Source organism: Alexandromys fortis, unplaced genomic scaffold (genome assembly GCF_014885135.2).
Source record: "Alexandromys fortis isolate MF-2015 unplaced genomic scaffold, M_Fortis_MF-2015_v1.1 scaffold_332, whole genome shotgun sequence".
Lineage (NCBI taxonomy): Eukaryota > Metazoa > Chordata > Mammalia > Rodentia > Cricetidae > Alexandromys > Alexandromys fortis.
The window spans coordinates 559,436-581,187 of record NW_026068232.1 but is presented as its reverse complement, the minus strand read 5'-3'; the positions used below and the strand labels follow the sequence as shown (position 1 = coordinate 581,187).

The following is a 21,752-nucleotide window of genomic DNA, read 5'->3' as shown; positions in this document are numbered from 1 at the left end:
GATGCACACCTTCCTAGGCCTGGATGGAGGGGGGAGGGCCTTGGACTTCCCAAAGGGCAGGGTACCCTGCTTTCTCTTAATGAGGGAGGGGGAGAAAGGGAGTTGAATGGGGAAGTGGGAGGAGAATGGGAGGAGGGGAGGAAGTGTACATTTTTGAATGGAAAAAAAAAAAAAAAAAGAAACCAGGTCTTCCGGAAAAGCAGCTAGTGCTCCTAACTTTTTAGTCACCTCACTAGATATAGCCACCTTGGTGTTTTTGCTTGTTTGTTTTGACAGGGTGTCTCACTGGGACCCACATCTCACAGATTAGACTGATTTACCAGCTGAGGAACATCAGGTATATGATTGTCTTGACTTTGCATGATATAAATTATAAATGGATATGCTTATGTTTTGTTGTCATTGATGATGCTTTTTTTTAAAAAATATAGATTATAGGTATTGAGAGCAGTTCTACAAAGCTGTTGTAGCAAGCACTTTACTACTTGGGCTGTTTCCTCAGTTTAGTTTTATTTCTAACCTTGAGCAAAACCTATTTAATAAAACAAACATATGATTCTATGTATTTCACTTAAATGTTAAAAAATTTCACTTCAGGACCTAACTAGTAGATTGAAAGACATGTCTTTCGTTTGTTTTTATTGATATTTTATTGAGCGTGTATATCACATGTGAGTAGTCTTGAGACACATGTTGGGTATAAGCATACAGGGAGTGCACATCTGTTTATTTTTTTTTTAGTCTAAAAACTTGAGCCTTTGAAGATACAGTGATGTGTGTGATTTTTTTTCTAATGCTGTTTTGCTTTAACGAATTCCATTTTCTACATAATGTGTGAAGTGGTTTATTGTGAATCAGTGTTGGATTTGTGAAATCCCCTGCCGTTCAGATAACTACTCATTTTAAAAATCAATTTATATGTGTGTAATATAACACATTAACTATCTCCTTTTTTATCTGATACAGGGTTTCTCTGCAGCTTTGGAGTCTATCCTGGAACTAGCTCTTGTAGATCAGGCTGGCCTTGAACTCACAGAGATCTGCTTGCCTCTGCCTCCTGCTTGCTGGGATTAAAGGTGTGCCCACCACCACTATCTTCTAAATCTTAATTGAATATTTGTGACTCATGAACCCATTGTTCCTATGTTTACTCTTGCTCCTCTTTTTTTTTTTTTTTTTTTTTTGGTTTTTCGAGACAGGGTTTCTCTGTGGTTTTGGAGCCTGTCCTGGAACTAGCTCTTGTAGACCAGGCTGGCCTCAAACTCCCAGAGATCCGCCTGCCTCTGCCTCCCGAGTGCTGGGATTAAAGGCATGCGCCACCACCACCCGGCTCTTGCTCTTCTTTTGACATCTTTGTTGGAACAGTATTTTTCCTCTGTATTTTTTTAAATTTATCTTTAATTTTATGTTTGTGCATATTTTGCTTACAGATATGTCTCTGAGTACCTGCCTGGTGTCTTCAGAGGTCAGAAAATGGTGTGAGATCTCTTGGACCTGGGGTTAGAGATATTTGTGAGTTACTATGTGGGTGTTAGAAAACAAACCTGGGTTTGTGTAAAATGACAGCAGGCTGAGCACTAGTATAAATGCATTTATTACTCTCTCCTTTTCATATTGAAAATATTTTTACTGAATATATTCTGATCATTGTTTCCCTTCCCCCATCTTTTACTAAACTCTTTCTCCATTTTTTTTAACCCACCCAAATTCAAACCAATTTTTTTCTCTCTCTCTAGAAAACAACTGGACAAGCTCTCTGCTTCGTGCCCATGGATACGATGAGATCAGCTGCCTCAAGCCCTTGCCTGCCACTGTGAGTTCCCTAATGATGGGATGTAACTTGGAACTGTAAATAAAAACAAACTATTTCTCCTGATTTTTTTTCTAGTGAATCATCACACTTCAACATGGAACTAAACTCCAAACCATCATAGAAGCCCGAAGGGACCTGACCAACTGAGCCTTCAGGAAAACATGCTTAGCGGATCTCAATCTTCCCCAGCAGAGACACAAGTTAGTGGTGCATGGGTTAAATATTCGAGATCAGGTTTTATTCACCCTGGAGATGAGGCCATGAGTTTTTATGAGAGGGTGGGGTACATCAGAGAAGATGGGAGACAGAGGGAAGGCTACATACAATATAAAAAGAGTTCCCACACATGAAATTCTAAAACAAAACAAAAGAAAACAAAATATCAGAAAGCCTCAGAATACAGTGTTCTGAGACTTAATATTCCAACCTTTATTCCTCAATTGCTTTTCTGAAAGGCATTTCCCCAGTTTTCTTCACATAGCTGTAGGCCCCTTAGAGTTGTTCTATCTCAAGACTGTTTAGATTTGTGCTTCCCCAAGGCTAAAAAATGCTGATTTGTTTTGATTCTCTTTTTGTGTCCTTGTAAAACTACTTTGGAGATGCACCTCTTCAGGGAATCATTTATGTGGGTAAGATATTCATTCCTCTTTTAACTTTACAGTGCTAAAGCAGTTAATGTATTCAGGGTAGTCATTTGCTCTCATCTGTGTGATTTTCAAATGTCGCATTTCATGTATTGAGTTGTGTGCTCAGGATTCTCTGTTATTGTTGTTGCTCGTAGTTTCCATTGTGTGATCATTTTATAGTGGTTGTTACTTTGGCTGTTAGCACCTAATAGTACTTGTAATGGACTGCAGTGACAATGAGAAACCTTTAGTAGCCCAGAGAAGATCGGAAAAGAAAAAGGTGCTGAGTGTATCCTGCTCCCTAGGGGTGTGTGCAGGCTAACTACTCGGATGCTCAGGATTGCCTCCCTATTTTCTATATCTCAATGGTGAACATTGTTATATCAAAATTAAGCCCTGTTTTTGGTTCACTGCACCTTTGGAGTCTGCACGTTATAGTTAAAATTTCTTAACTTGAATTATTTGCAATGTATCTTTGTTCCAATTTTTTACTGTTTTTGCTTTTGCTACTATGTATCAACTACACATTTTTTTGTTGTTGTTACAGGTTGGACTTTATTTCCACTTCCCCTGGTTGCTGCTGAGATTTTTTGCCTGGTTTGAACCTGTGAAGTCTTGTGTGTTCTGTAACAGTCTCTGTGAGGCCAAATGTTTATTGTTTCTGTTGTGTGTGGAAGAGATTTCATCCTGTTTTTTGCTTTTAAGGTCTTTCCACTTCTCCTTACCCATAGATCCATGAGGCTGGAGGGGAGATGGCTGATGGTGAGATCTCATGCAGGATGCAGTGCTCCCACGTCTCATCTCTGTATATTGTCCCATTGCGAGTCTCTGGGCTAGTTCTTATCTACCACAAGCTCCTCTGATGAGAGTTAAGTGATACACTGATCTATATGCTCTATGGGTCTAGCAATATTTTATTTGGAATCATTTTACTGTTTTGTTCCTTTTGCAGGATAATAGGGGTTTCCCCCAAGGTCCATGATCTATCTATTCTGAGGTTCTTGTAACATATTAACAGTGTCAGGTATGGGGTTGGTTCTATGGAGTGGGCTAGAAGTCCAATCGAAGTGAGGGGGGGCGATTACTCCAATAATATTGGTGCACTATTACACCTGTATATTGTGCAGGCATGTCACGATTGTAGGTTGCAAAGTTTATCGCTGAGTGATAATGGTTATTTGTTTGTTCCTCTCCCAGCATGCAGAGTACCTTCCAGCTCTATGAACATTAAGGATAAAGCTTCTAGTTGGGTATCAGCCCAATTTCTCCATGGTTGATGACATAAGTAAGTAGTAATCTATCAACAAAATTGTGCCATTACCTTCAGGTTTAGAGAATAACCAAATATCCTTGGCAATAGCTTTCTTGGTGGTATCCTTAGGATCACTGTTGGCTAAAACTCAACAAAAAACAACCCACTCCTAACACTAGAGGTTTTATTTTGTGGTGTAAGATATCTAGTTGGGATATTGCCTCTTCTCTTTTATGGTGACTACCTTTGTATTCCATATATAAATATATATATATATATATATATATATCTTTTTTTGAAATTTTTTGAAATGTTCATATATAAGTACTATATTCAGATAATTTACACACATCATTGGTTCTTTCAATGTCTGTCCAACTAGCTCTCAGTTCATGACCTCTTCATTTAATTATTGTTGTTACATACATGTTATTATGGATATCTAGCTAGCAATTGTTAAGTTCATTAGATGGTGCTCATATGTACATGTATTTAGGGATAGCTTATGATATTTGCACAAGCTTTTTTCGTATCCCATTGGCCAACAACTCAACAAAAATAACCAATTCCTGACACTTAAGGTTTTATTTGATGGTGAAAGATACCTAGCTGGAGTGTTGACTCCTGAATTATATTGCATTATATTGGGACCAACAGGGTCCCAAATAGTCACCGTGGTCAGAGGACCTATTAACAGTTCTATCACTGGAAAATGATGTGGGAGTGTCATATATCAATCTGGTGATTCCATTGGTTAAGTAATAAACTCACTGCTTGGTCTCATAGCTTAGAACATAGGTGGGTGGAGTAAACAGATTAGGATGCTGGGAGGAAGAGGAAGTGAGCTCAGACCCAACAGCTCTGCTCTCTGGAGCAGAGACGCCATGCTCAGCTCTCCCAGGTAGACGTGATAGCTCTGTGCTCTGAGGCAGACGCATGAAGCTCAGACCCATGATGGATGTTGGCTAGAATCTTCCAGGTAAGCGCACCTTGGGGTGCTTACACACATTATTAGAAATGGACTAGTCCAGGTGCGAGATTTAGCCGAGAAGAGGCTAGATATAATGGGCAAGCAGTGTTTAAATGAATACAGTTTGTGTGTTGTTATTTTGGGGCATAAGCTAGCAGGCAACTGGGGTGCTGGGGACACAGCCCCGCCACACTTATTTCAACAGGAAAAGACTGATTGTTCCTCTTTTATCATTCACTAATTCCTTGTAGCTCTTAAGTGTGGGACCTTGTGATACTTTTATAGTACACATTGGAATATCAACTTGTGTAGTGATGGTGCCGATCTGCTTTTGGTATCACTATTGTTGATATTTCATGGGAATGGTTTCCTGACTGTATGTAGAAGATTGTTTCTCATAGCAGACAGTCCATTCCACTGGATGTGAATCTTTCTGACCCTTTTCTGCAACATTCTCTATGTCTTGAGTTCATCTTGGGTTCAGAATGACTTTTTTTTTTGATTTCACAGCTAAGATTAGTCACCTCACTGTCAGTTGCTCTGTTTTCTTTTGACCAGTTGCGTGTTTCTGTAATAGTTCCTATCTGTTACAAAGTGAAACTTTTTTTGCTGAGGGTGAGAGTTATACTTATCAGTGGGCCTAAGAATAGCTATTGAAAATGCAAATAGAAATTATACTGGTTTAGAAAATTGACAACAGTATGTTTTCTTGCAGGGTTTATAGCTTCACTAGCTATGGGTTCTTGGCTAGGTTTAGCATATCTAACTATATCAAACATAAATTTTCTCCATTGGTATGGTGTAAGTCTGTATTACCTACCATAAATATAATAATAAACTATTTCAATACTGGTTTATACCGTCAAGTCACCAATATCCTAGTAAGGGCTAAGCTTTTCGAAATGATGACACTTGAGGAAAGTTGGTAAAATAAAGAAGTTTCTCTAGATTTTATGTAGCATGGTTAGCTGCACTGATTATATTATCATGCCATGGTAGTAAGCTGTCGACCAAATACAAAGCTGAATGAAATAGGAGACTCTCATTTTCATTTTAATACCACTATGTGTTCTAAAATGGACTTCATTGGAGAACTGAATGAAGCTATGTGAAAATTTTGGCCAAATATTGGTTCAGAGGTTTAATGTATGGTAGAGTGAATTGTGTTGCTCTTGTTTTGTTATATATGTGGGACTAATAGGGGAACAGCACAGATCCTTCTCTATTTCCTTAGATTTCAGTCTGGCATTCAGAGCACTAAAATTGAAACATGAGGAGGATCTTAGAGGGGAGTAGCTGAGATGTTGTAGGAAAAAGCTGGAGATTTCCATAGAGTGACCAGCATTGTGGTTTATGTATAATATTCAGTATACTATTTCTCATTTTTATGTCAGTGTAGATCTGGGGAGGTGGCTCAGTCAGAAAAGTGCTTGCATTACAGATATGAATGCCCGAATTTCATTTTTATCCAATATCCAATATAAAAAGACAGGTGTAATGGTTTGGGCAAGCATTTCCAGGACATGAGGGGAAATGATGGTCTGATCGCTGAATACTGTCAGCCAGCCAGGCTATATACTACTTAGATGTTTGCAGTTAACTGAACTGAGATACACTGTCTAAAATGAGCCAGAGGAAGTAGACATCTGCATCATAACATTATTTGTGATGCTGAACAGATGGACTCTCAAGAACTAAGAGTTCATGCACAAACAAGGCTTGTAAAATATCTAATGTCCCACCATGGCTGAAGGAAGACCTAATGAAGTTCCACCTCTGAGTGTGTATTGACACTTGATTGTCGTCTGAGACACAAGGTAGTCAAATTCCTTTAGGGACACTGAGTGGGAGGCTGTTCATTTTGTCATAGGTTGTCCCATATTCGTGCACACACATACAAATGGGATTGGTATAAAAAAGAGAGAGGATACATGAAAATGCAATAAATGATGATATGATGATAGTAGGGTTAAGAGAGGAAATTTTTGATTAGGAAATGGTGGGTAGATTTTTCAAACCTGAATATTTATATATTGATACTGAATAAAAATATTTGTGAAAGATAAGTACCAACTGAGAAAAATAGGGTTTAGCATCAGAAAAGATGGTTTAGTGAGCCAGTAGAGCCAAATCAACAAAGGTCATCCAACAAGAGAAGTATCTATCTCATCACAGATTGTAGAGCAGGGAGTTTGCCTGACGAACAGGATGATTTAGACTGATGAATGAGTAGCAACTTGAGGTAAAGGTAAGGGTTTGATGAGATATGGATTGTTGTAGGAACAATAGTAATAAGACTAGAGACAGGAGAGAATATCTTAATTAAGGGAGGAATTATCTTCCCTGCTTCCATATCTGAGTCCCAGTCTTGGGACTCTTTCTCCTGTTAAGCTGCCTTGTCCTACCTTTATATGAAGGCCTTTTCCATTGTCGGGTTGTATCTTATTTTTTAAGTTTTGTTGTTGTCCCTTTGAGCCCTCTTTTCTGAGGGGACAAGGGAGGTGGGGGCTGGGCCTGAGAAGTCTGCAAACTTTGGCAGGGATATATTGGTATGAGAGAAGAATCTATTTTCAGTATAAACATAGAAACAAAGAAGTGTGAGTGGAGTGTTCTAATGTTATTTGTATCATATCTTCATAATAATTTAATTGAAACTAGCTTTCTTGTGGTTCTGTACAAATTTTACAATTATTTTTACCATTAGCACAAAACAATAAATATATAGGAACTTATATAACCACTGCACATATTATCTGTTCAGGCTTAATTCATAATAATGTTAAGATTTCTTGTCTAGGAATTTGGGATATTCTAAACCTCATAGTGATCTTACTAATCATCTGAAAATGATTTACTGCTTAAGTGTACATATTTTACAATTATTGTTTATTTCTAAACATTTGATTTCCTTATTTTATGCTGATGCAGGGTCTCACCATGCTGCTCATCATAATCTCAGACTCAGGCACAGAGGAGGGACTTCTCGCCTGTCTCCTGTGTATCTTTCACTGAAGAGACAAACCACACACCAAGCTGGTGGTAGTGTATGATGAAGTGTTTTCTGTCTTTCATTTTCCATTGTTAGTTTCCTATGTGTAAATTCAGATGAATTTTTTTTATTTTTCAACAGTGTGATTTATTTATATTTACTAAATATTGTTCACCTTCTGTAAACTAGGCTGTTAAACACATTGGGAAGTAAGCCTGGAATAACCCTCCTACAAACTAGGAGTAACAGAGTTTGAACACTCCAGGTAGGCTAAGTATGATAAAAGTAAGCATTTAAAATATGAGTGTGTGAAAATCATATTTAAGACTTACATAATTATTATGAAAAATAGAATTAGTTTATAGACTGACATTTTAGTAGTTTGATTTTTCTGCACATAATATGACAGTGAGAAGTTGTAAAATGGAAATATACTCTTGCTCAACTGTTTGTACAAATGGGTATAGCAGATGAGAGGTGGGATCTTTGCATATTCCTTCCCTTATAATTCACAGCTCTGGGGTCATTGTTGCCAGCTGAACTCCTTTTATATACACTTATTAACATTTAAAAGGGTCCAATTTTATTTTATTTTATTAAGTTCTTTTCTTTTCTTTTTATTATTATTTATTTATTTATTAAAGATTTCTGTCTCTTCCCCGCCACCTCCTCCCATATCCCTCCCCCTCTCCCAACCAACTCCACCTCTCTCATCAACCCTAAGAGCAGACCGGGTTCCCTGCCCTGTGGGGAGTCCAAGGACCTCCCACCTCCATCCAGGTCTAGTAAGGTGAACATCCAAACAGCCTAGGCTCCCACAAAGCCAGTACATGCAGTAGGATCAAAACCCAGTGCCATTGTTCTTGAGGGCTCAGCAGTCCTCATTGTCCGCTTTGTTCAGTGAGTCCAGTTTTATCTCAGGCTTTTTCAGACCCAGTCCAGCTGGCCTTGGTGAGTTCCCGATAGAACATACCCATTGTCTCAGTGTGTGAGTACACCCCTCGTGGTCCTGAGTTCCTTGCTCGTGCTCTCTCTCCTTCTTCAGCTGAAATTTTATACGCATGTATTTTCAGATTTGTTGGCTATATTTTAAAACCTGGATATATTTGTGCATTTCCTGTTATTTCTTTCCTACTAGAAATCATTTGTCTTCCTTGTCATAGGTAATAGGACGTCGATCCACTGTTCTTTTTCTTGAATAATTTGCCTGAGATCAGCATCCAGTCAATGATTGGTGAAGTAGCATCCACCTGAATCTTCTCCTTTATAACCACTGGGAAAGTCCTGAGCCTTTTCAGAGTCCTAGGTATGTTTTTTTTATTCAAATTCATTAAATGTCAGATCTGTATATGACCACTTTGCTGGGCTTTGTTTTCTTTTATTTAGCTTTTTGAAAAATAATTTTATATATTTACACAATCAGTTTTAGTAATTTTTATCTTAATTCTCCTATCTTATTCAATTCTTTTTTCTGCTGAAACCCTACATTTTAGGTCCCTTTACCATTTTTTTTATTTAAGAAAATTGAGAATTTTATAAGAGACTAGAGTATATACATAATTTTTCATCTCTGTCTCTCCAATGCATTCTGTGTACTCAGCTCTCCATTCTCCAATTCATGACCTCTTCATAAACAGTTTTGAACCTGTGGGTTACAACCCATTTGCAGATCAAATGATCCTTTCACAGGGGTTGCCTAAGACCATTGGAAAGCACATATATTTACATTATGATTCAGAACAGCATCAAAATTACAGTTATGAAGTAGCAATCAAAATGATTTTATAGTAGGGGTTGGACACCACAACATGAGGAAATGAATTAAGGCGCCAGAACCTTAGGAAGGTTGAGAACCACTGCTCTTCATTATGACTATCGTTACATGCAAACATGTATATACACACACACATACAAACACATATATGCATTTGTGTGCAAATATAACCTGCTGATCTATCTACTATTCCTACATTAATCTGTGCATGTAAGGCTAAGACTTCATAATTCAGTTAGGGATTATAATGAGTTATGAAAGTGGTTCTCTACGTTTCTCTATCTTTCAAGGACTCACCCTTATGAAGTTAGCTGGGTTATAGATTCATCATTTACCTCTTGTTACCCAGGCTTTAAGTTCAAAGATGGGTATTAGTTATTGAAAATATATAAGAGCACGACGGAACCATTAGTGATATTTTGCCAAGCAGGTCATGGTCATTCAAGTGTGTCATAGCTGTGTTGGATAATTAATGACTTTACTCCCTAACAGCTTTTACAACCACTTCTTGGACTATGAAAATTAAAGCTAGTCCCCAGGGACCAGGCTTTTATGAGATTTCAGTTCAAATTTTCAGAGACCCAAATCTAAGATGCAGTGATTTCAGCAATAGGAGCCTTGCTGCCACTTCTTGGAAGCAACCAAGTGCAATAGACTATACTCTTGTGCTAGTTCGCTGGACTCCCTTTACCAATGACTCAAAAGTAGTATTATCCTGACGGGCTCTGGAGTTTTGCTTAGATATTCATGGTTTCTGGTGGGCAAATTATCTTCCAAGTTGTGTATAATTTTATATAAACATATACACATATATTTACATTCATAATATGTGTATTATAAAATATACAAATATATATAAATATATTTGGGTAAATATAAAATAATAATTCTCTTGTCAATTGTTACTGTCCTCAGTGTTTCTATTTAGTTTTGAAATTTTACTTCTTCAATCCTCATAGAACTGCTTTGAGTAATGTCTATTAAAAGCATTACTTATATAGTAGATTATTTTATATTTCCTAATCAGTTCAGTGGACTTATACAATGTGATCAGGAAAGACTTGATTCTACTGATTGTGTTGTGCTGGCTTTTTCAGTAAGTTATGTCAGGGTCTATTGTTGATTTTTTTTAAGCTTATCTTGATTTTTTTACTCTTTTTGTACAGTGGTTGTTGTTTTCTGTGTTATCACTTCGTTGGTATTCCTGATCCAGGACAGTGATTACAGTGAGAAATTTAGGTAGTGGAGGAAGTCCTTGAAGAGGCATGAATCAATGTACCTGAACACATAGGGCATATGTGCGAACTGCCTTTCTTTGATCTCAGTTTCCTCTCTTCACTTTACCTCTCTAGCAATCACCATTCCTCCAGAGTTCAATATTTGTGACATCCTGCCTGTTTGAGTGTATCATTCATTTTACAAAATGCATATTTTATATTTACTGTGATGTGTTCTTTTCTTTCAGCAATTCCTGCCTCATGTTATTAATCATTTTTCGTTAGTGCTATAAAATTAACTCATAAGTTATTGCTGTTCAATCCTCTAATTTATGTATATGTTGGTATATGACCAATTTTAATCTGCTATGTTCGCTGTTGAGTCAGAAATTCAATTTTCATATTATTTCAAGTTGTTCCCATAATTTTGTGAGTTATTTGTCTACTTCAAATCTCAGAAGTGTTTGAGAGTCATTGGAATTAAATATAAGTGTTTTAAGCTAGGAAGATTGCCCACTTGTATAATCTTTTTCATGGGAGACATGGGGTTGGCTCCTTAGCACTTACAGAAACAAACAAATAGACAAACAGAGCAAGATTGTGTGCCACTGTTATCCCAAAATGATGTGACAATCTAATAAGCTTCTGAACTCTAGGATCAGTCTCAGGTACTGTCTCAAAAAAGCAGAATTGGAGTGATGAAAAATCGGATATTGACCTAGCATCTGTACACCTCTACATATATTGCTGTATCCCCACACAGCCTTAATCATATACACGAATGCAATTTAAGTGCTTAATTTGGTACATAGTTTTATTTCACCAATCTAGTTTAACTATATACTATTTCCAAATGTCTTCAGTGAAACTAATTTGCCATAAGTTTTGAAACAGAGCAAAAGTTCAACACTTCCATTGTTCCTTTTCTTTATCTGATATTGTGTTAATGTTGACTATATTATGGCAGTTACTTGTGAAGTTTAGAAAAGTTTGTCCTTGGAATGAAAAGTAAGGTACCTGTCTTTGGATAGGGATACTCTTATTCTCTAATAGCTTTGATAATTTCTGATTTAAGACTATGAATTGTGACATTAAAAATAAATTGGTGTTATTAATAATCTTCAATGAATATTTATAGCTTTAAGTATTCTTATACTAATTTATCCCTGTGTTTTTTCATTTTAGGAATGTTGCGTATTTCTGATACTGTGTCTGACAGCTGCTCGGTGAGGTAGTAGTTCAAGCCATAAAGCCGCTTCCTCTTCTCATCCTGAGAAGCTCACACTGGAGACCATTACTCTTATCCTATGGTATTATAAAATCAGTTGCTTTTCTTTTTTTTTTGATAAAATGCATTTTATTAATTCTTTGAGAGTGTCATATATTATATTCCAATAGTATCCATTTCCTTCCCTGTCTCCTCCCAGATCCGCTTCCTTATTCTCTTTTCATTCAATTTCGTGTCCTCATTAAAAAAAAAAAAAATTCTAGTCCCATTAGTACTGCCTATATTCTCAGCTGTGTGGTTCTCCAGTGGAACACGTTAGATCCCGGGGCCACATCTTTAAAGAAAGCTCATTCTTACCTCCTGATACTGTCATGTACCAATGGCTCCTCAGCTAGGTGTGGGACTTCATTCCCATCTCCCTCTTTCAAAAATCTTGGCTGAAATTTTGTCTGAGTCAAACGTGCACAGGTTTTGTGCACGTTGTCACAACCACTGTGAGTTTATACATGCAAATCTCCTCTTGTGTCTAGAGAAAACTGTTTCCTTGTGGTCTTCTCTCTCTTCTGGTCCTTACAGGCTTCCTCTACCCTCGTCTGCAATGGTCACTGAGCCTTGAAAGGAGGACTGTGTGATACAGATGCCCTATGTTCAGCATGTTCAGCAAGCTCAGTCACACATTCTCTGCACCCTGATCGGTTGTAGGCTTCTGAATTAATTGCTTTTTACTGCAAAGAGAAGCTCCCCTGCCAAGGTCTTGGTGATGCACTCATCTGTGGGTTAACAAGAAGTACTTAGGAGTCAGGTTGATGACATGTACCATTATCAGAGAAGAAGCTGTAGGTTCTCCCCTGGGGCCTAGGGCCAATAGCCGAGGTTATTGATCCCCATGTCAGCACAGGATTCTGTTTCATCCTGTGTTCCGGGACCTCAATCCAATCAGAAAGCATCTGCTTATTCCTATGGCATCCATACCATACAAGTGGGCATGTCCTGTCAGGTGGGTTGTTTCTGTAGCTTGCAGGATCCATAGCCACATAAGACTAATGGTTACTCTCTCCTCTAACACTATGGAAACCATTCAGTAGGGATGAAACTTCAAGGTCTGTATCATCCCCATTTCTCTAGGTTCTATGATTCAAGTATGTGGTGCCTTTAGTTACAGGGTATTACTCTAGAATTTGGGAGGGTAACTAATTCCATTGGCAATGGCCTCTAACATTTAGGGACCTAAGAGACCTCACAGGCCAACAGCTCCAAGAAAGGTAACCTACTGCTGACTTTGGATTTTTGTTTGCCTACAGTGTCTGGTAGTGGCATTGCTACCCCGTTACAGTGCAGCTCCATTTAAGTTCTTCCTCTGTATGCATATATCTATATTTTAAGAAACTTCTTTACTACTAGATTTTATAGGACTTAAGGGTCTTTAGTGTTATTTAGCCCACTCTATTCCCTCCTTTATTTCTAAGAATTGTAATCATAACTTTTACAAATAATTTAAAGAAAAAGCCAAGTGCCTGGAGATAAAATTATGAAATCATCCAATCATTTTAGGTCTCAGATATGTTCTGGAGTTTCTTTTAAGAAGAAATTTAACTGCACTAATTCAGAATTACTGAATGATTTTGAGGGTTTTTTTTTTGGTAACTTGTCAAAAATAAGTAGTTTCTTATATTCCTAACTCTAGCATGATAAAGTTTATATTTTCCTTTCACCTGACAGTGTTCAAGGCACAGAAGTAGCAACCAAATAAGCCACAAACAAGGAAGTTACTTTTTTTTATTGTTTTCATAGTGCTATATGTTTTCCCTCATGCTTCGAATTTCCTCAGATCTTGTCTTTTTCTTATACTATTTATCCCTGTGTTTTTTTCATTTTAGGAATGTTGCTGTGCTTCCTCTTCCCATCTTGAGAAGCTCACACTGGAGACCACTACTCTTAGCTTATGGTATTATAAAATCAGTTGCTTTTCAAAACCTGTTTTTTTAATTCTTAATTACTTATGCAGATTTCCAGATTAACATGATTTTCCTCTCTCCTCTGAAAAGGGATGTGGGAAGAGGATGATGTACAGAACCTGGGCTTTCAACAGCAGTCAGGTATGTTCAATGGAGAGGCAACAGCTTCTACTACAGCCACAATGCCAACCCTGAGGCTCTCTGACAACTCACACCATACTATAAATGGTCTAGTCCATTAGTTCTAGTGTATTTTTTTAAGTAGGGATGATATAGCAAGAAAGTTAATAAGAGTTAATTTGGTTAGTCTTATGTAATCATACATGGGCGCGATTAAAATTATTGCAGCAGGTCCTTTTCCCCATTAGTATAACAACCTGCAGTGTGACTTTCATGGCTTAGAGAGGTGTATGCTGTGGCTCACGTGGGAAATTCTAAAGAAATGCTGTAGCGTCATACCATGAGGTCAGTACAGAACATGCAACTGTGGGGAGATGGAAGACATAGTGATGGAAAACTTTTCACGGAGAGGGGTCTGTATTAGAGAACATATGGTTAACTGGATTTTCCCTCATTTAATAATGGTATTATATTTACTAATAAAGTGTTTAATTATGTAATAATTAAAGGACTATGAAATTATTATGGCAGGGCAGTGGTGATCATGCCTTTAGTCACAACACTTGGGAGGCAGATGCAGGGAGATCTCTGAATTTGAGGCCATCCTGGTCCACCATATGAGTTCCAGTGCAACTAAAATTAAATAGAGAAATCCTGTTGCAAAATCTTACCCCCCAAAAAAAACAGTATAAACAAAAACAGAAAAATAATTTGTTATGTTACTTTGTATTAATGGCTGTCATTCACTGTTGCACAAAAATTAGTAGTTAATGATTGAATAATATATTTGTGACGTAAGAAAACACTACCAATCGTTTTGTCCATACAGGCGATGATCTTACTGGATTGTTCACCTCATTCAAGACCTCAAAGTATACCAAGAATCATGCCCCTGTGCCGTTTCCTTGCCTTATTCTCAACTGCTCCTTACTTAAGTAGTAACTGAATAGACAAGCCTTGGATGTGATCTATCTGCCACCTGGTCTTTCCTTATAAAACTCAATTCATTGCATTTTATCTGTTGTGAACCCATTTCCTGTGAATTAAAGCATTTGGTTCAGGGAGCATGTTTTCTGGACTTGGGGAACTGTATTTACTTAAACTCCTAAAATAGTGCATGAACTTACTAGTTTGAAAAGAGTTATTAAAGTTGCCTCATTTATACACATAGTAAGTAATGATTGCGGCAGTAGGGTCCATTCAGTGGAGCTGCTGGTTACCGTGGCAGATAAGATCTATTTCTGCAGTTGTTCCAAGTCATTGCCATTGATGGGTTAAGCTTTTTGGTGATACATTTGCCTAAATTCTATATGTAACCCCAATAAGCTCACCGTGTCATTGAGCAGAAGTTTAGATCAATTTTCTCTTAACTTTATTCATGTCCTGTCCTGGATGAATGTACCTTTCCTCTGACTCTCTAAGGAAAGATAAATATCGGGAAAGTATGTCAAGGTGCAGTTTATTTTTGTTTTTAATTTCAAAAAATTATTTCTTTAAATTTTGAAATTATAATTAAATTACATACTTTGCTCCTATGCTTTCTTCCTCCAAATTGTCCTCTACATCCCTCATTGATTTTCTTGAAATTCATATCACTTTGAAACATTATTTGATGTTATAAACACACAACTATATGTATGTACATATATATTTCTGATTAAATGCCCTCTGCCAGGTCTGTCTAATTTTACACTTTATGTTTTTTTCTGTATTGATCATTAAGAATATAATAATCATTTGTGTGTGTGCTTCCCTTGTTAAAATAAGATTTCTTTTTTATTTCAAGTCATCTGGATGAGTAACATTTTCTCTAGTATTCTTTGCTTTACCTCATATAAAAGAAAAGATTTGTCTTTTGAGCATTGCTGCTAACAATCTTCTAAAGCTCATGTGAAACTCTAGATGGCACCTGTGTACCTCAAATTTTCATAAGTATATTCTTCAGTTAATTGATTGATTCCAGATCTCCTCTTATTTTTCCTTAGGAAATTTTCATTTTTCCAGCATCCTGTGACAAGGAAGAAGCCTGTGGAAACCTCATCTACCAGAATGGGCGTTAAGTACTTTTATCTCTTTTTCAATAAAATCTATGGTTGCAAAACTTAGAAAGTCTTTCTTTTATTAATGTTTCAGAGATTAAATTCAAGATATATTATTTTTGTATATTTTAAAAACTATACCTACATTTTGGTGTATGATCTGCCTTTTTGTTTAAGTATATTACAAAATTCAAACTTATAATGTAATTGCATCATTTTCCCATTTTCTCTTTTTTCCAAATCCTACCATATAACTCTCATTGTTCACTTTTAAATCTGTGATCTCTGTTTCATTGTTTGCTATTTTTTTCTTGACAGGGTTTATCTGTGTAACAGCCCTAGTTGTTCTGGAACTAGCTCTGTAGACCAGACTGACCGCAAACTCAGAGACTGTCCTGCTTCTTCCTCCCAAGTGCTGGGACTAAAGGTGTATGCACCACTGCCCAGTTTATCATTGTTTGTATACACACACACACACACACACACACACACACTCCTAATTTTAAAAATAAAAAGTCAACTGTATTTTGTAAGTGAAAAAATTCAATTTTCTGTGTTATCCAATTATGACAGAACAATTGAGAAACATTTTACCTAGTATACATTTTGGGAATTTATGAGTTAAATGATATAAAAAAGATGATATTTTTGAACCCTTAATTTATCTCAAATAGTTGTGTTTTTATAAGTGTGTGTGTGTGTGTTGTGTCATAATCTGGTAAATTTTACAAGAGGGAAGTGTGAGAGGAATGCTTTTATCTTGTTCTTAAATTCTGGATGGCAATTTAATTGATCCTGGATTTCTTTTGGTTTTGTATAAATTTTAGAATAATTTTTTATCATTATGAGATAAGAATGGCACATATGGAGACCTGTGTGCCCACTGTACCTCATGTATATATTGTTTGTGAATACTGCATTCATTATAATATTAAAATTACTTGTCTAGGAATTTGGAACTGTCTAAACCTCATATAGATCTTATTAGTCATATAAAAGTGATTTACTATTTAAGTGTGTATGTTTTACTGTTTTTTTCTAAATATTTCACTTTTAATCTTGATGTAGGGTCTTACATACCTGCTCATAACAACCACAGATGCAGGCATGGAGGAAGTGTTTCTTCCCAACTTTGGAGAAGGTTTCATGGAAGAGAAATTTGTCACACCTAGCTGGTGGTATTGTAAATCTTGATATTTTTTCCCTTTTGTTTTCAATTCCTAATTTCTTGATTGTAAATTTCAATTACATTTTTATATTTTGATGTAGTACCCATGTTTGCTGGCTATATTTTTAAATCTACATTTTATGTATAGTTTATTATTTCTTTAGAAATCACATGCTTTTCCCCCCACAAGACATAGTTTGTGTTTCTTGCTATAAAACACCTACTCTTCATTTTGTCCAGCAACTTCCCTGAAGATAGTGTCTGTTGTAATAGGAGCGGTGGGGCTGCGTCCCCGGCATTTGGCCGCCGCACGGCTAGCTTTATACCCGAAATAATTACACAGAAACTATATTCTTTTAAACACTGCCTGGCCCATTATTTCCAGCCTCTTATTGGCTAGCTATTACATGTTGATCTAACCCATTTCTAATATTCTGTATAGCACCACGAGCTGGCTTACCAGGAAAGATCTTAACCTGCATCTTCTGGAGCTGACTAGGCTTCTTTCTCCCAGCATTCTGTTCTATCTACTCCACCTACCTAATTTTCTGTCCTATCAGGCCAAGCAGTTTTCTTTATTAGTTAACCAATGAAAGCAACAGATACGATACAAGACCCACCTCCATCAAGTGTCCAGTAAATATTCTGTGAAGTGTTATCCATTTTTTTCTTTTCCTTTTTAGCTTTTGGGGAAGTACGAAACCCTTTAGGGTTCTAGGTCTTACCTCCATTTAAATTCATAAAATTCTAGTTCTATGCATGCCTTGATTTGTTGAGTCTTTCTTCTTATTGGAGTAATCTTTTATAATCAATATACAATTTTTGTACATTTATATGATCATGGGTCATTTTCATCCCGATTCTCATGTCTTGTCCTACTCCTCTACTGAATTGAATTTTCTAAGTCCCTTTGCTCTATTTTTTTAATTTAGATATGTGAGCATTTAATACAAGACTTGTGTATTTGTCCTAAGTTTTGAAATATGAGTGAAAGTTCTAAGTCTTTTTCTTTATTTTTCTGTCTGAATACTGTATCAGTGTTGTTTTGTAGTTCCTTATGAGTTTAAATGAGTTTTGGAATAGAGAGAAAGTAATATTTCTTCACAGTTCATGGGATACTAGTAATTTCTAAGTAGCTTTGAGAATTATTGGCTTCCTAAAGTCCATGAATGGCTGTTTTTAAAAATATAAATGCATGTTATTAATAATCTTAAATACATGTTTATATCCTTAAGAATACTTACATCTATTTGTTCATATTTTGTCCTTTAAATTACATCATTAATTTCTCATACAGAATTGGACTGTGCTGCTCAACGAGGTTCCAACTCAAGTAGTAGAGCCAAGCTTCCTCTCTGCATCCCGAGAGCTGACACTGGAGGAGAATATTTCCCTGAGTTTGTGGTATTGTAAAACCACTTGCTGCCCAATTCCATTTCTGATTATTGATTACTCATGTAAATAATTAGATTGAACTCTTTATTTTGTTATGTTCCTGATTTTGTTGAGGTCATTAGATCTCAGTGCATCTTCTTGATAACTTTACACAAGGCTATGCCCTTTCATAGAAATGTAAAAATCCCATTTGTCATTGGCACCAGACATCTAAGAATAAGAATGATACAGTATTTGTTTTCCCCAAAAACTTCTTTGAGGAAACCTTCCAGGACAGTGTGTGATGGACATGGCAAGGATGAATGTTCCTGGTTACTATTCAACATGCAGAAGTGCCATCCTTAACGGCTCTGCACAGGTGCTGTTTCCCTACACAATATGTTGTATTTTCTACATGCGGGGCATTTTAATCGCCTATTATTTCATATTCTGTCCACTTCATTGTCAACAGGTGTACAGATTTGTATTTTCCCCTTTTATATTTTATATATTTTATTATGAAATAGACTCAAATGAATGATTTTGCAAGTTAAGTAGTAACCTAATTTTTTATAAATGCAGGTATTCACGTGGTAAATTTTCGTGAGCAGTCAGGAAAGGAAACAAACAACACGATGACTTGGAATGGGATACAGATTTGCTGAGCCTTCATTACTCTCCTCAACTGGATCATGAAACAAGTTGGATTTTTTTTTGTGGGATGATGGATAATGCAGGTGAGGCCCTGAATCATCAAGACACTTCATTTTTTTGTGGAAAAGTGTTTCATATCTGACATTCAGTGCAATGAGTTATTCTGGTAATGAATAAAATGGGGAAGATGTTGACACTAGGGGAAAATTGATAAAATTACTGAAAACCATAGATTTACTATGTAGATTCCTAAAACTGTCAGCAATGGTGTTTAAGCCAACATATCATGTTTAAATGGAATTCAACAATGGGGAACTAAATATCTGTGAAAGTCTTTCTCTCCCACCTTAATACTGACAGGAACTGAGATAACACCTCTGTATTGTTTAAAGTAGATTTTATTTAGTGGATCTCTTTTCAGATGAACATAAAATAACATTCTACCTGAGAGGCTAATTGGATATTTTGAAAGTGAAAGCTAGTGTAGCCTTCATAATTATTCACCACACCAAATCCAACTCAGTGGTTTTCTTGTTCAGGAACATAACTCACCTCTTTAGTGTAGCGTCAGGCCACTTGTTCTTTTTGGCCACCCAGAACTGAAATAATCACACAGAACCCATATTAATTAAATCACTGCTAGGCCCATTAGCTCTAGCTTCCTATTGTCTAACTCTTACATATTAATTTTGAAAGACCCTCACCCGCTTGGGTGCAGACCTAAGAGGGAGAAACCCCATGACTCAATTAACCAGTCCAGCAGATGCAAGAAGCAATAGGGTTTATTACAATAGCGCCACTGGGTGTCTCTAGTCTCCAAAGAGGTAGAACACCCCGAACAGCAATTCCGGCAACTTATTATAGGCAAAATCACAACATTATAATAATGGGTATTAGGTACAGAACGATTGGATACAACATTTAGCATTTTGGAGAAATTTTAGGCCATAGCTATTTGTTTCTTCTATTTCCCAGAAATACCATAAAAACCCCAATCCCTGTCCTGGAAAGTCCTCAAATCCCTATCATGGGTGCTAGGTGTTTCTTGGCAGGCTGGTGGTAGGGTGCTTTTGTCAGGGGGCAAGTTTCCTGGCAGGCTTGGTGGTGCAGGGTACTGTGGTAGAGTGCAAGTGGCAGTCAGGGCTGTTTTGCAAGTTTTGTACTTTTCCATTGCTGATTGCCATCTATCTAGGGCATGTGCTAAAATCAGCTGCAAGCAGGCTATTTGAGTTGGGGGTCTCACAGTTTAACCCATCTCTATTAATCTGTGTATTGCCACATGGCTGTGGCTTACCGGTTGAAGTTCCCAGCATCCCCTGCAGCCTACATGGCTTCGCTTTTACTCATCCTCTTCCTCCCAGCATTTCCCCACCTACCTCTATTCCCTGTGTAGGCCCTAGACAGTTTCTTTATTAACCAATGGTATTCACACATACAGAGTGAAATCCCACATCATTTTAGAACTCCTTTTCTCTTTTCTCCTTCCACATCACACATTCATATTACTATTGGTTAAAATAAAGTGCATGAGCAGGAAGACACACACCAGCATTTTAAAAGATTTAAGCAATTAACAACTTAGAGCTTGTTTTGCCCACTTGGAAAATCCTGGGGTATGTGAAAGATAGAAGCCATGGCTATTCATGACCCAGGATGGACAAAGAAGCATAAAGATTCTGCATTTGAGAAAAAAAAGGAGAATCACACACTCACACAGTAGAATGGACTGTCTGATCATTCTACACATCTTGTTCACACTCTTTACTCTGCAGAACATCCCTTGTTACTGTACACACAAACCTGCCCTACTGCACAGAGGGTACAGTGATAAGCTCCCAATTGTAGGGCAGTTAGAGCTCACTGATAAGAATGGAATGCATGAGTGATTACAACCCTGGTGCAGTTCACTAGGAGACCCATTTACAGCTGGTTTTCAGGCACCATATTGTAAGACATATGTGTTTACATTCATCCTGCTGGAGAATAAGCTCCCAGTTAGGTCACACTCTGTTGTGAGGAGCGGCGGGCTGCGTTCCTGCCCAGCTCCCACATGGCTAGGTTTACACCCGAAATAATTACACGGAAACTGTACTCTTTTAAACACTGCCTGGCCCATTAGTTCTAGTCTCTTATTGGCTAACACTCACATCTTTATTAACCCATTTCTAATAATGTGTGTTGCACCATGAGGTGGTGGCTTACCGGGAAGGATCTTAACCTGCGTCCATCTTGGAGAGGAGAGCTATAGCATCTGCTTGACTCAGCTTTCTTTCTCCCAGAATTCTGTTCTGTCTTCCCCACCTACCTATGTTCTGACCTATCAAGCCAAAAAATTTTCTTTATTAATTAACCAATGAAACAACAGATAAATAGAAGACCCACCTACATCAAGGTACAGTAATGCATCTTATTTCACTCAGCATTCTAAATCTTGAGGAAAAGATTTTTGCTCCTGTTTTTATCTATAACCACCAGAGTTCATTCAAGTTTCCAAGACAGGGTGCATTGCCTTCTTTTGTGACAGAAGATGAGGTGGTCTCTGTGATCATCATTCCTTAGACTTCACAAAAAAG

The 21,752-nt window shown here is 37.1% G+C and overlaps 1 long non-coding RNA gene across 1 annotated transcript; it reads left to right on the top strand.

Annotated features, from left to right (window-relative positions):
• The first annotated feature begins 202 nt into the window (after positions 1-202).
• Positions 203-19,257, top strand: LOC126493740 (uncharacterized). The gene is made up of 18 exons (XR_007589869.1): positions 203-337; positions 967-1,076; positions 1,431-1,465; positions 1,737-1,813; positions 1,889-2,013; positions 3,171-3,724; positions 7,590-7,700; positions 7,840-7,915; positions 8,814-8,956; positions 11,827-11,951; positions 12,446-12,567; positions 13,747-13,814; positions 13,915-13,965; positions 15,930-16,004; positions 16,302-16,410; positions 17,052-17,161; positions 18,473-18,904; positions 19,108-19,257. It is a non-coding gene; the product is annotated as an uncharacterized lncRNA (long non-coding RNA).
• Positions 19,258-21,752: the final 2,495 nt, after the last annotated feature.